This window comes from Euprymna scolopes, chromosome 25 (assembly GCF_053919585.1).
Source record: "Euprymna scolopes isolate OS-2025 chromosome 25, ASM5391958v1, whole genome shotgun sequence".
Lineage (NCBI taxonomy): Eukaryota > Metazoa > Mollusca > Cephalopoda > Sepiida > Sepiolidae > Euprymna > Euprymna scolopes.
In genome coordinates this window covers 52,682,240-52,697,437 of record NC_136506.1, presented here as the reverse complement: position 1 = coordinate 52,697,437, position 15,198 = coordinate 52,682,240, and positions in this window count along the sequence as shown.

Here is a 15,198-nt window from a genome sequence, read left to right as displayed (position 1 = left end):
TGCATAAACATAAACTGATGCATATAACATAAACGTATGCATATAACATAAACTGATACATATAACATAAACTTATGCAAATAACATAAACTGGTGCATATAACAAAAACTGATGCATATAACATAAAACGTATGCATATACTGTAAAGTTATAAGTACACTATAAACTGATGCATATAACATAAACTTATGCATATAACATGAACTGATGCATATAACAGAAACTAATGCATATAACATAAACTGATGCATATAACATAAACTGATGCATATAACATAAACTGATGCATATAACATGAATTGATGCATATAACATAAACTGATGCACATAAGTTAAACTGATGCATATAACCTAAACTTATGCATATAACATAAACATATGCATATAACATAAACTGGTGCATATAACATAAACGTATGCATATATTGTAAAGTTATAAGTACACCATAAACTGATGCATATAACATAAACTTATGCATATAACATAAACTGATGCATATAACAGAAACTTATGCATATAACATAAACTGATGCATATAACATAAACTGATGCATATAACATAAACTGATGCATATAACATAAACTGATGCATATACCATAAACTGATGCATATAACATACACTGATGCATATAACATAAACTGATGCATATAACATAAATTTGTGCATATAACATAAACTGATGCATATAACTCAAACTTATGAATATAACAAAACTGATGCATATAACCTAAACTTATGCACATAACATAACCTGAGGAATATAACATGAACTGTTGCATATAATATAAACTGATGCATATAACATCAACTGATGCATATAAAATAAACTGATGCATATAACATAAACGTATGCATATAACATAAACTGATGCATATAACATAAACTGATGCACATAACATAACCTTATGCATATACCAAAAACTTATGCATATAACATAAACTTATGCATATAACATAAACTTATGCATAAAACATAAACTTATGCATATAAAATAAACTGATGCATATAACATAAACGTATGCATATAACATAAACTGATGCATATAACATAAACTTATACATATACCATACACTTATGCATATAACATAAACTGATGCATATAACATAAACTTGTGCATATACCATAAACTTATGCATATAACATAAACTGATGCATATAACATAAACTTATGCATATTACATAAACGTATGCATATAACATAAACTGATGCATATAACATAAACTGATGCATATAATGTAAACGTATGCATATAACATAAACTGATGCATATAACTTAAACTAATGCATATAACATAAACTGATGCACTTAACATAACCTTATGCATATAACACAAACTGGTGCATATAACATAGACTTGTGCATATACCATAAACTTATGCATATAACATAAACTGATGCATATAACATAAACTTATGCATATTAAAAAACGTATGCATATAACATAAACTGGTGCATACAACATAAACTTATGCATATAACATAAACTTATGCATATAACATAAACTCATGCATATAACATAAACTGATGCATATAAAATAAACTGATGCATATAACATAAACTTATGCATATAATATAAACTGATGCATGTAACATAAACTCATGCATATAACATAAACTGATGCATATACAATAAACTGATGCATATTACATAAACTGACGCATACAACATAAACTGATGCATATAACATAAACTTATGCAAATAACATAAACTGATGCATATAACATAAACTGATGCATATAATATAAACTGATGCATATAACATAAAGTGATGCATATAACATAAACTGATGTATATAACATAAACGTATGCATATATTGTAAAGTTATAAGTACACCATAAACTGATGCATATAACATAAACTCATGCATAAAACATAAACTGATGCATATACAATAAACTGATGCATATAACATCAAGTTATGCATATAATATAAACTGATGCATGTAACATAGACTTATGCATATAACATAAACTGATGCATATACCATAAACTGATTCATATTACATAAACTGACGCATACAACATAAACCGATGCATATAACATAAACTGATGCATATAACATAAAAGTATGCATATATGGTAAAATTATAAGTACACCATAAACTGATGCATGTAACATAAATGTATGCATATAACATAAACTGGTGCATATAACATAAACTTATGCATATAACATAAACTTATGCATATGTATTAATTGATGCATACAACATTAACTTAAGCATACAACACAAACTTGAGCATACAACATAAATTTATGCATACAACATAAAATTATGCATGCGATATAAACTTATGCATACGATATAAACTTTAGCATACAACATAAACTTAAGCATACAACAAACATTTATGCATACAACATAAACTAAGCATACTACATAAATTTATTCATACAACATAAACTTGTGCATACGATATAAACTTATGCATACGATATAAACTTATGCATACGATATAAACTTAAGCATACAACATCAACTAAGCATACAACATAAACTTATGCATACAGCATAAACTTATGCATACGGTATAGACTTATGCATACGATATAAACTTAAGCATACAATATAAACTTATGCATACGATATAAACTTATTAATACGATAAAAACTTATGCATTCGATATAAACTTAAATATACAAAATAAACTTATTCATACGATATAAACGTATGCATACAACATAAACTGATGCATACGATAAAAACTTAAGCATACAACATAAACTTATACATACGATATAAACTTATGCAGACAACATAAACTTATTCATACGATATAAACTTAAGCATACAACAAAAACTTATGCATACGATATAAAATTATGCATACGATATAAAATTATGCATACGATATAAAATTATGCATAGGATATAAAATTATGCATACGATATAAACTAAAGCATACAACATAAACTTAAGCATACAAAATTAATTTATGCATACAACATAAACTTATTCATACGATATACACTTATACATTCGATATAAACTTATGCATATGATATAAACTTAAGCATACAACATAAACTTAAGCATATAGAATACACTTTAGCATACAACATAAACTTATGCATACGATATAAACTTGAGTATGCAAAATTAATTTATTTTGTATGCATTAATTTATGCATACGATATAAACTAAACAATACAACATAAACTTAAGCATACAACATTAATTTATGCATACAACATAAACTTATGCATACGATTTTAACTTATGCATACGATATAAACTGTTACATACGATATAAACTTATACATACGATTAACTTAAGCATACAACATAAATTGGTGCATACAACAGAAACATCTGCATAAAACATAAACTTAAGCATACAGCATAAACTTATTACTTCAACATAAACTTATGCAGATAACGTATACTTATGCATATCAGATAAACTTATGCATACGACATTAACTTAGGCATATAACATTAATTTATATATATAACGTATAATTGTTGATATGACATAAACTTATTAATATATCGTAAACTTATGCATAGAAAATTAATTTATGCATACAACAAAAACTTATGCATATAACATAAACGTATGCATATATGGTAACATTATAAGTACACCATAAACTGATGCATATAACATAAACTGATGCATATAACATAAACTTATGCATATAACATAAACTGATGCATATAACATAAACTGATGCATATAACATAAACTGATGCATATAATATAAACTGATGCATATAACATAAACCTATGCATATAAAATAAACTGATGCATATAATATAAACCTATGCATATAACATAAACTGATGGATATACCATAAACTGATGCATATAACATAAACTGATGCATATAACATAAACTGATGCATATAACATAAACTTATGCTTATAACATAAACTTATTCATATGAATTAATTGATGCATACAACATTAACTTAAGCATACAACATAAACTTATTCATAAAACAAAATCTTCTGCATAGAACACAAACTTGTGTATACACCATAAACTGATGCATATAACATAAACTGATGCATATAACATAAACTGATTCATATATGGTAAAATTATAAGTACACCATAAACTGATGCATATACCATAAACTGATGCATATAACATAAACTGATGCATATAACATAAACTGATGCATATAACATAAACTGATGTATATAACATAAACTGATGCATATAACATAAACTGATGCATATAACATAAACTGATGTATATAACATAAACTGATGCATATAACATAAACTGATGCATATAACATAAACTGATGCATATAACATAAACTGATGCATATAACATAAACGTATGCATATATCGTAAAATTATAAGTACACCATAAACTTATGCATATAACATAAACTTATGCATATAACATAAACTGATGCATATAACATAAACGTATGCATGTAACATAAACTGATGCATATAACATAAACAGATGAATATAACATAAACTGATGCATATAACATAAACTGATGCATATAACATAAACTGATGCATATAACATAAACTTATGCTTATAACATAAACTTATTCATATAAATTAATTGATGCATACAACATTAACTTAAGCATACAACATAAACTTATGCATAAAACAAAATCTTCTGCATAGAACATAAACTTGTGTATGCACCATAAACTGATGCATATAACATCAACTGATGCATATAACATAAACTGATGCATATAACATAAACTGATGCATATAACATTAACTGATGCATATATGATAAAATTATAATTACACCATAAACTGATGCATATACCATAAACTGATGCATATAACATAAACTGATGCATATACCATAAACTGATGCATATAACATAAACTGATGGCTATAACATAAACTGATGCATATAACCTTAACGTATGAATATATGGTAAAATTATAAGCACACTAAAAACTGATGCATATAACATAAACTGATGCATATAACATTAACTGATGCATATATGGTAAAATTATAATTACACCATAAACTGATGCATATAACATAAACGTATGCATATAGCATAAACTGATGCATATACCATAAACTGATGCATATAACATAAACTGATGGCTATAACATAAACTGATGCATATAACCTTAACGTATGAATATATGGTAAAATTATAAGCACACTAAAAACTGATGCATATAACATAAACTGATGCATATAACATAAACAGATGCATATAACATAAACTGATGCATATAACATAAACTGAGGCATATAGCATAAACTGATGCATATAACATAAACTGATGCATATCACATAAACTTATGCATATAACATACACTTATGCATATGAATTAATTGATGCATACAACATTAACTTAAGCATACAACATAAACTTATGCATAAAACAAAATCTTCTGCATAGAACATAAACTTGTGTATACAACATAAACTAATGCATACAACATAAATTTATGCATAAAACATAAACTAAGCATACAACATTAATTTATGCATACAACATAAACTGATGCATACGATAGAAACTTATGCATAAGATATAAACTTATGCATACGATATAAACTTAAGCATACAACATAAACTTTAGCGTACAACATAGATTTATGCATACAACATAAACTTATGCATACGATACAAACTTATACATACGATATAAACTTATGCATACGATATAAACTTAAGCATACAACATAAACTTAAGCATACAGCATAAAATTAAGCATACAACATAAACTCATGCATACGATATAAACTTAAGCATACAGCACAAATTTATGTTGTATGCATAAATTTATGCGTATGATATACACTTAACCATACAACATTAACTTATGCATATAACATTAACTTATGCATATAACATAAACGTATGCATATAACATAAACTGATGCATATAACATAAACTGATGCATATAACATAAACTGGTGCATATAACATAAACGTATGCATATATGGTAAAATTATAAGTACACCATAAACTGATGCATATAACATAAACTGATGCATATAACATTACTTTATGCATATAACATAAACGTATGCATATATGGTTAAATTATAAGTAGACCATAAACTGATTCATATACCATAAACTGATGCATATAACATAAACTGATGCATATAAAATAAACTTATGCATATACCATAAACTGATGCATATAACATAAACTGATGCATATAACATAAACTTATGTATATAACATAAACTTATGCATATAACCAAAACTTATGCATATAACATAAACTGATGCATATATCGTAAACTTATAAGTACACTATAAACTGATGCATATACCATAAACTGATGCGTATAACATAAACGTATGCATATATGGTAAAATTATAAGTACACCATAAACTGATGCATATAACATAAACTAATGCATATAACATACACTGATACATATAACATAAACTGATGCATATAACATAAACTGATGCATATAACATAAACTGATGCATATAACATAAACTAATGCATATAACATAAACGTATGCTTATATGGTAAAATTATATGTACACAATAAACTGATTCATATAACATAAACTTATGCATATAAGATACACTGATACATAGAACATACACTGATACATATAACATAAACTGATGCATATAACATAAACTGATGCATATAACATAAACTTCTGCATATAACATAAACTGATGCATATAACATAAACTTATGCATATAACATAAACTGATGCATATACCATAAACTGATGCATATAACATAAACTGATGCATATAACACAAACTGATGCATATAACATAAACTTATGCATATAACATAAACTTATGCATATGAATTAATTGATGCTTACAACATAAACTTAAGCATACAACATAAACTTATGCATAAAACAGAATCTTCTGCATAAAACATAAACTTGTATATACAACATAAACTTATGGATACTACATAATTCTATGCATACAACATAAACTAAGCATACAACATAAATTTATGCATACAACATAAACTTATGCATACGATATAAACTTATGCATAAGATATAAACTTATGCATACGATATAAACTTAAGCATACAACATAAACGTAAGCATACAACATAAATTTATGCATACAACATAAACTTATGCATACGATATAAACTTATGCATACGATATAAACTTAAGCATACAACATAAACTTTAGCGTACAACATAAATTTATGCATACAACATAAACTTATGCATACGATATAAACGAATGCATACGATATAAACTTAAGCATACGACATAAACTTAAGCATACAACATAAATTTATGCATACAACATTAACTAAGTATACTACATAAATTTATGCATACAACATAAACTTATGCATACAATATAAACTTATGCATAAGATATAAACTCATGCATACGATATAAACTTTAGCATACAACGTAAACTAAGCATACAACATAAACTTATGCATAGAGCATAAACTTATGCATACGATATAAACTTATGCATACGATATAAACTTAAGCATACAATATAAACTTATGCATACGATATAAACTTATTCATACGATAAAAACTTATGCATACGATATAAACTTAAGCATACAAAATAAACTTATGCATACGATATAAACTTATGCATACAACATAAACATATGCATACGATATAAACTTAAGCATACAACATAAACTTATACATGCGATATAAACTTATGCAGACAACACAAACTTATGCATACGATATTAACTTTAACATACAACATAAACTTATGCATACGATATTAATTTAAGCAAACGATATAAACTTATGCATATGATATAAACTTAAGCATACAACATAAATTTGTGCATACAACATAAATTTATGCATACAACATAAACTTATGCATACGATATAAAATTATGCATACAATATAAATTATGCATACGATATAAACTTAAGCATACAACATAAACTTAAGCATACAACATAAATTTATGCATACAACATAAACTTATGCATACGATATAAACTTATACATACGATATTAACTTATGCATACGATATAAACTTAAGCATACGACATAAACTTAAGCATACAGCATAAACTTAAGCATACAACATAAACTCATGCATACGATATAAACTTAAGCATACAACATAAATTTATGTTGTATGCATAAATTTATGCATACGATATAAACTTAACCATACAACATAAACTTAAGCATACAACATTAATAGATGCATACAACATAAACTTATGCATACGATATAAATTTATACATACGATATAAACTTATGCATACGATATAAACTTAAGCATACAACATAAACTTCTGCATACGATATAAACTTATGCATACGATATAAACTTATAAATACGATATAAACTTAAGCATACGATATAAACTTAAGCATACAACATAAACTTATACATACGATATTAACTTATACATACGATATAAACTTAAGCATACAACATAAATTTATGCATACAACAGAAACATCTGCATAAAACATAAACTTAAGCATACAGCATAAACTTATTCCTTCAACATAAACTTATGCAGATTACGTATACTTATGCAGATCAGATAAACTTATGCATACGACATTAACTTATGCATAGAACATTAATTTATGCATACAACAAACACTTATGCATATAACATAAACGTATGCATATATAGTAAATTTATAAGTACACCATAAACTGATGCATATAACATAAACTGATGCATATAACATAAACTGATGCATATAACATAAACTTATGCATATAACATAAACTGATGCATATAACATAAACTGATGCATATAACATAATTTTATGCATATAACATAAACTGATGCATATAACATAAACTGATGCATATAACATTAACTTATGCATATAACATAAACTTATGCATATAACATAAACTGATGCATATAACATAAACTGATGCATATAACATAAACTGATGCATATAACATAATTTTATGCATATAACATAAACTGATGCATATTACATAAACTGATGCATATAACATAAACTGATGCATATAACATAAACTGATGCATATAACAAAAACTTATGCATATAACATAAACGTATGCATATAACATAAAATTATTCATATATGGTAAAATTATAAGTACACCATAAACTGATGCATATAACATAAACTGATGCATATAACATAAACTGATGCATATAACATAAACTTATGCATATTAATTAATTGATGTCTACAACATAAATTTATGCATACAACATTAACTTAAGCATACAACATAAACTTATGCATAAAACAGAATCTTCTGCATAGAACATAAACTTGTGTATACAACGTAAACTTATGCATACAACATAAACTTATGCATACAACATAAACTTAAAACTTATAAAAATAACATAAACGTATGCATATAACAAAAACGTATGCAGATTAAAAACTGATGCATACAACATTAACATCTGCATACTATATAAACTTTTGTATCCAATATAAACTTATGGAGATTACAAAAAAATATGCATACAACATAAAGTTATACATATACCATAAACATTTGCAGATAACATTAACTTACACATACAATATAAACTGATGCATACAACATAAACCTATGCATATAACGTAAATTTATGCATATAACATAATCTCATGCATATAACATAAACTTTTGCATATAACCTTAAATTAAGTATATAACATAAACTTTTGCTAATAACTAAACTTATTTATACAACATTAACTTATGCATGCAACAGAAAATTATGCACCTAAAATAAACTTATTCATACAACATAGACTTATACATATAACATAAACTTATGCCGATAATATAAACATATGTTTACAACAGAAACGTGTGCATACAACATGAACTTATGCATACAGCATAAAATTTTGCATATAACATAAACTCACGCAGATAACATGAACTCATACATACAACAGAAACTTATGCATGCAACAGAAACTTATGCCGATAACATAAACTTATGCAGATAATATTAACTTATGCAGATAAACATCAACTTATGCAGATAAACATAAACTTATGCAGATAACATGAGCTATTGCAGATAACATTAACTTATGCATATAACACAAACTGATGCATATAACATACGCTTATGCATATGACATAAACTTATGCCTGAAACATAAACCTTTGCATATTACATAAATGTATGCATACAACATAAACTTTTGCATACAACATAAGCTTATGCATATAACATGAAGCTATGCAAATAACATAAACTTGTGCATACAAAATAAACTTATGCAAATAACATAAACTTATGCATATAATATAAACTTTTACATATAACATAAACTTATGCACTTAAAATAAACTTATGCATATAACATAAACTTGTACATATAACATAAACTTATGTATATAAAATTAACTCATGCATACGACATAAACTTATGCATACAACATACACTTTTGCATACAGCATAAGCTGATGCATACAACATACACTTTTGCATACGACATAAACTTATGCATATAACATAAACTTTTGCATACGACATAAACTTATGCATATAACATAAACTTTTGCATACGACATAAACGTATGCATACAACATAAACTTTTCGCCCTGTAAAATCCAAGACTTCATACGCTATGCATTTCTGCTTGTCTAGTAGACGAGTAATCTTATTCTTAATTGAATAATAAAGATTACTAGACGGAAACTGATCGTACTGTTTTCATTACACTTATCTTCGTCACCGGAGGTAATGTTGAAAGGTATCCGATATAAAGTCACTCGTCAAATTATATTTGTAACTTTAGCTGCCACTCCAGACTGCCTTTTAAAAAACTATTGTTAAAGTAAAAATTTACAAGAGAAAAATTAAACATGTATTAAACTGTAATAAAATAATTAAAATCATAAATGCTTTAACTTTAATAAAAAAATTATTAAAATTAAACATGCATTTAACTGTAACAGAAATACATTAAATTGTAACCAAAAATAAAATCTGAACTTGAATTTATTTATAACAAAAAAATTATTACATGCATTAAACTATATGAAAAAAATAATGTCATAACATTAATGTAATTATAAGAAAAAAATCATAACATGCTCTTAACTGAAACAAAAACTTAACATGAATTCTACTTTAACAACAAAATATAAAAACGTAACATGAATTTAACTGTAACAATAACATATAAAAACGTTACATGAATTTAACTGTAACAACAAAATATAAAAACGTAACATGAATTTAAGTGTAACAATAAAATATAAAAACGTAACATGAATTTAAGTGTAACAATAAAATAGAAAAACGTAACATGAATTTAACTGTAACAATAAAATATAAAAACGTAACATGAATTTAACTGTAACAACAAAATATAAAACCGTAACATGAATTTAACTGTAACAACAAAATATAAAAACGTAACATGAATTTAACTGTAACAACAAAATATAAAACCGTAACATGAATTTAACTGTAACAAAATATAAAAATGTAACATGAATTCAACTGTAACAACAAAATATAAAACCGTAACATGAATTTAAGTGTAACAACAAAAGCATAATATGCTTTTAACTGTAACAATAAAACATACACGAACTGTTGGATGACGGCAGTCGCATCCTGCCCACGCAGCGGCGGCGATATTGCAAACTTCTATGGACGGTAAGTAAAAGAATTCTCACCTTGTAGTGAGTTATATCAATTGCCAGACTATTCCAGTTGTCTTTTGCGCTGTTTCCCTTTTGTCCAGTGAACAGGTGCCAGATCAATCGACTGTTAGGTTTCACGTTCTCTTTAAACATTTGCGGATAGATTAATCTGGTGAGATACAGAGTTTGCTTCACACCCGAATGACCGCTTTGATAATGGTAATAAGCTACAATCTTGTATTCATCCGTCCCTTCCCAGTCAGGGTGCCAGAAATCCACCGGTGCACACACACCGAATCAGTGACCAAGTGTAATGTTGTTGCTTTTTACTGGAGGACCAAGTTGACCCCTTTGAGTTCCGTATCGAGATCGGCTAAATTTATATGCCTTACATTGTTGGTCAGACGCAGCCAATATGCATTTTCGACATTTCCACTTACCTACAATGCCACTCCCGTAGCTACGGACCTCGCATCTACCCCGACTATAATCTCATCCACCATGCACCAGTCTTCTCTGATAGAAGCCTACTCTTATACCCGTCTTAGCATCTCCGCTAATATGCGACAGAATGAGAGGTCTTCGATTTTTTCGTCTCATCCCTCGATTGGTGCGATCGCCAGGCGCTGGATGAACACGATGCCACCATGAGCCATCGACATACAGGAAAATAACGTGCAAGTTTTTTATACCGGAAAAACATGCCCTGATGTGTCAGCACATTAGGGATTTCAGGAATTTGATTTCCTCGTCTCCATCGGAGGGTGCCACTTTCTTCCTGGACCTGCAAGCCTATAACTCTGGCCCCATCTTTTAGTTACACCAGAGCCTTGCAGACCAAACCGAAGTCACATGAAACCAAGCGACCAAACTTTCATTGATGAAAATGTCATCGACATATGCCAACATGGCACGCTTAATTGTGTAATCTTGCGATGTAATGGCGTCTATACAGATTTCAAAATGAGAGGCGCCATGTTGAGTCAAATCCTAGCCGTGTGAGGCAAAAGTGCGTCCGCCGGAAGACTGCTAATATCTGAATCACTGCCAGATGACGCTTGCAAAGGACAGTTTGAAATGGCCAAAGTGCCTGATCGATGTGGATCTGAAAATATGCCTTCCGTAAATCCAGAAGTGGCACATCAACTCCTTGCCGACGTCACTGTTTTAGTTCTTGTGCACACACTTCTGTATTGGTAGTGAACTCATTCATGAAGTCATTTAAGTCATAGTAGTCCAACGCTGGGCGTACCTTCTGCTTTTGCTCCTTCATGCTCATCATTAGAGAAATCAAACCCTTGGGAGGCCTCAGTCGTTCCTGGGGATATGGAGTCAACCAGCTATTCGTGATTTAAAGTTTCAGCTCTTTCTCGTACTCTCTCTGACGTCATCATTCACCCTGTACTCTGTAACCTTGTTGTGGAGTTGCAAGTTCTTTTGCGCCCATTTCCACTTTGTGGTCCACACTTTCTCATCAGAATCGAAGGAGACGTCAAAACCGGAGTCATTAATACACAAGGCCACACAACCCCTCCTTCTTTCACCAATTTTCACATCTCTGGCCGGCGAGACTGTAACAACTCCCGACGCTCGAAGTGCGTCAATTCCAAATAGTAGTTATAACCGAAAAGCTTCCCAAAAGCCAGCTGAACATCGACTTTGGCCTGACACCTCCATCAATGCGGATTGACACATTTCCAACTCCATAGCAAGCCTGAGACATCCCATCAACGATCCAAATTCTTTTTCGTTGACCGCTCCACGCCCTGGAGAAATGGTTGAGTCTGTAGAATCTTGGGCCCTCTGTTGATGATTCTGGTGCTTTCATAGCTGCCGTGATTGATCCCGCGTCTTTCAAAATGTTTCGAGCTCTGGCTAAATTCATCCAGTCCAAGCTCACAGTAGCCGACTGGTGTTGTGTGAAGACCCGCTAAAAGGCGCATCCTAGCATATGGTCGTCTACCTCATCGAATGGTACGACCAGCCTCCTCAAATCAGCCAGATATCCGCCTACAGTTTCGCACTGTTCGAGCCGTCGTTCAGTAAATTGTTTCCAGGCGATGAAGTGGTCTATATCAAAGGCTTGATTTCTTCCAGATCTACGTCATCCCCAGGTTGCTAGTACACGGCGTAGCCTCATTTTGTGGGCCTCAATGGAATGGCTAGTGCAAGCTTTTATTTTGGACAGCCTGCAAACACGTTTGGTCTTTTAAAACAATTCGACGACGGACAGGCCAGTGGGGGAGCCGTCAAATTCAGGGATCAACTTACGGTCGAATTTGTCCATAACTCTGGAATAGCTTCTAACAACAAAAAAAGAAGGAAGGGGCGGAGCAAGAATGCGAAGTGACTCAATAACGCAAGAACAGTCTCCAATGATTCCCCTACAACAGTCTATTTGCATTCTCTACACGGCCTACTTTTATACAATCGAGACTCACCTAATTTGCACATGAACAGAGAGATTTTGTCTCACTTTGCGAGATCATTAGTCATAAAAATTGTGGTCGCCGCCATCTTGATTCTTCCCTTTCTCTCCCCGGTAGATTGATTCCACATAACGCACACATGCGCGGACGCATTAACGGTAAGCACTTTTCTTGGTTTCCACAATTTTCCCTACATTATTAAAATTCGATTCATGACCATAGATTTCAAAGTATATCTTCGTGCTTACAACTTTGTAAAACTAAATTTGTGACTAAAACTGAAAACTATAAATATATCAAATAGGAAATTTGTTCCAGTTAACAAACGATGTTTACGTATCATTGGTTCCAAAATCTTAATTTCATTAAAACAGAGTATTATAAGTGAAAAGTGAATTGTAGTCACGAATCGGAAATCAACATTTTCTTTTGTTTTGTGTGTAAATGTATTCATATATTTTATTCGTATGCGTTCTTATTACCATGTATTATTTCGGTTCCTGCAAATATGCAATGTTTGGAATATGACTTGTGAAAATGTCCACCCCTATGCTAAGTTATCTAACATTTTTAGTAGACTAAATATAGATATGGATTTTCTATGCTACACATTGATGCAATGAAAATAATGGTAAATGATTAAGACGCATCTAAATACATTTTATAAGGACACGTATGTCACACTCGCCACGAGTGATCAGAATAGCACGTTACAGAAAGTCTGCTCATACTTTCTCGTAAGCTCATCTATACATAGAAGCGTCCATATTATCCTCTGAAGTATTATTATCGTTGACATCTGTATATCGTTTCCTCATCTGATTCATGTGTCTTTCGTTAATTGATTTGTAAATCATATTCCTAATCCTGTACCTGTTTCTCAGTAGAATTTATTGCTTTCAAACATTCTTGGACATTTATTATTCCTGATATTCATAAATGACCTGATAAAATAGTCTCTGAGGTGAGTATATTTGCTGACGACACCACACTCTATAATAGGCACGAGGAGAAAACGAATGAAGGCAATGACGGAACCCTAGAGGAAGACCTCTAGTCTGCAGTGGAAGGGGGTCAAAAATGGAAGGAAACGTTCAAAGCTGCCAAGACTAAGCTCGTTTCCTTTAATAATTACAAGAAACCATTTCAATCAGCAATAGCTAACGATACATCCTTG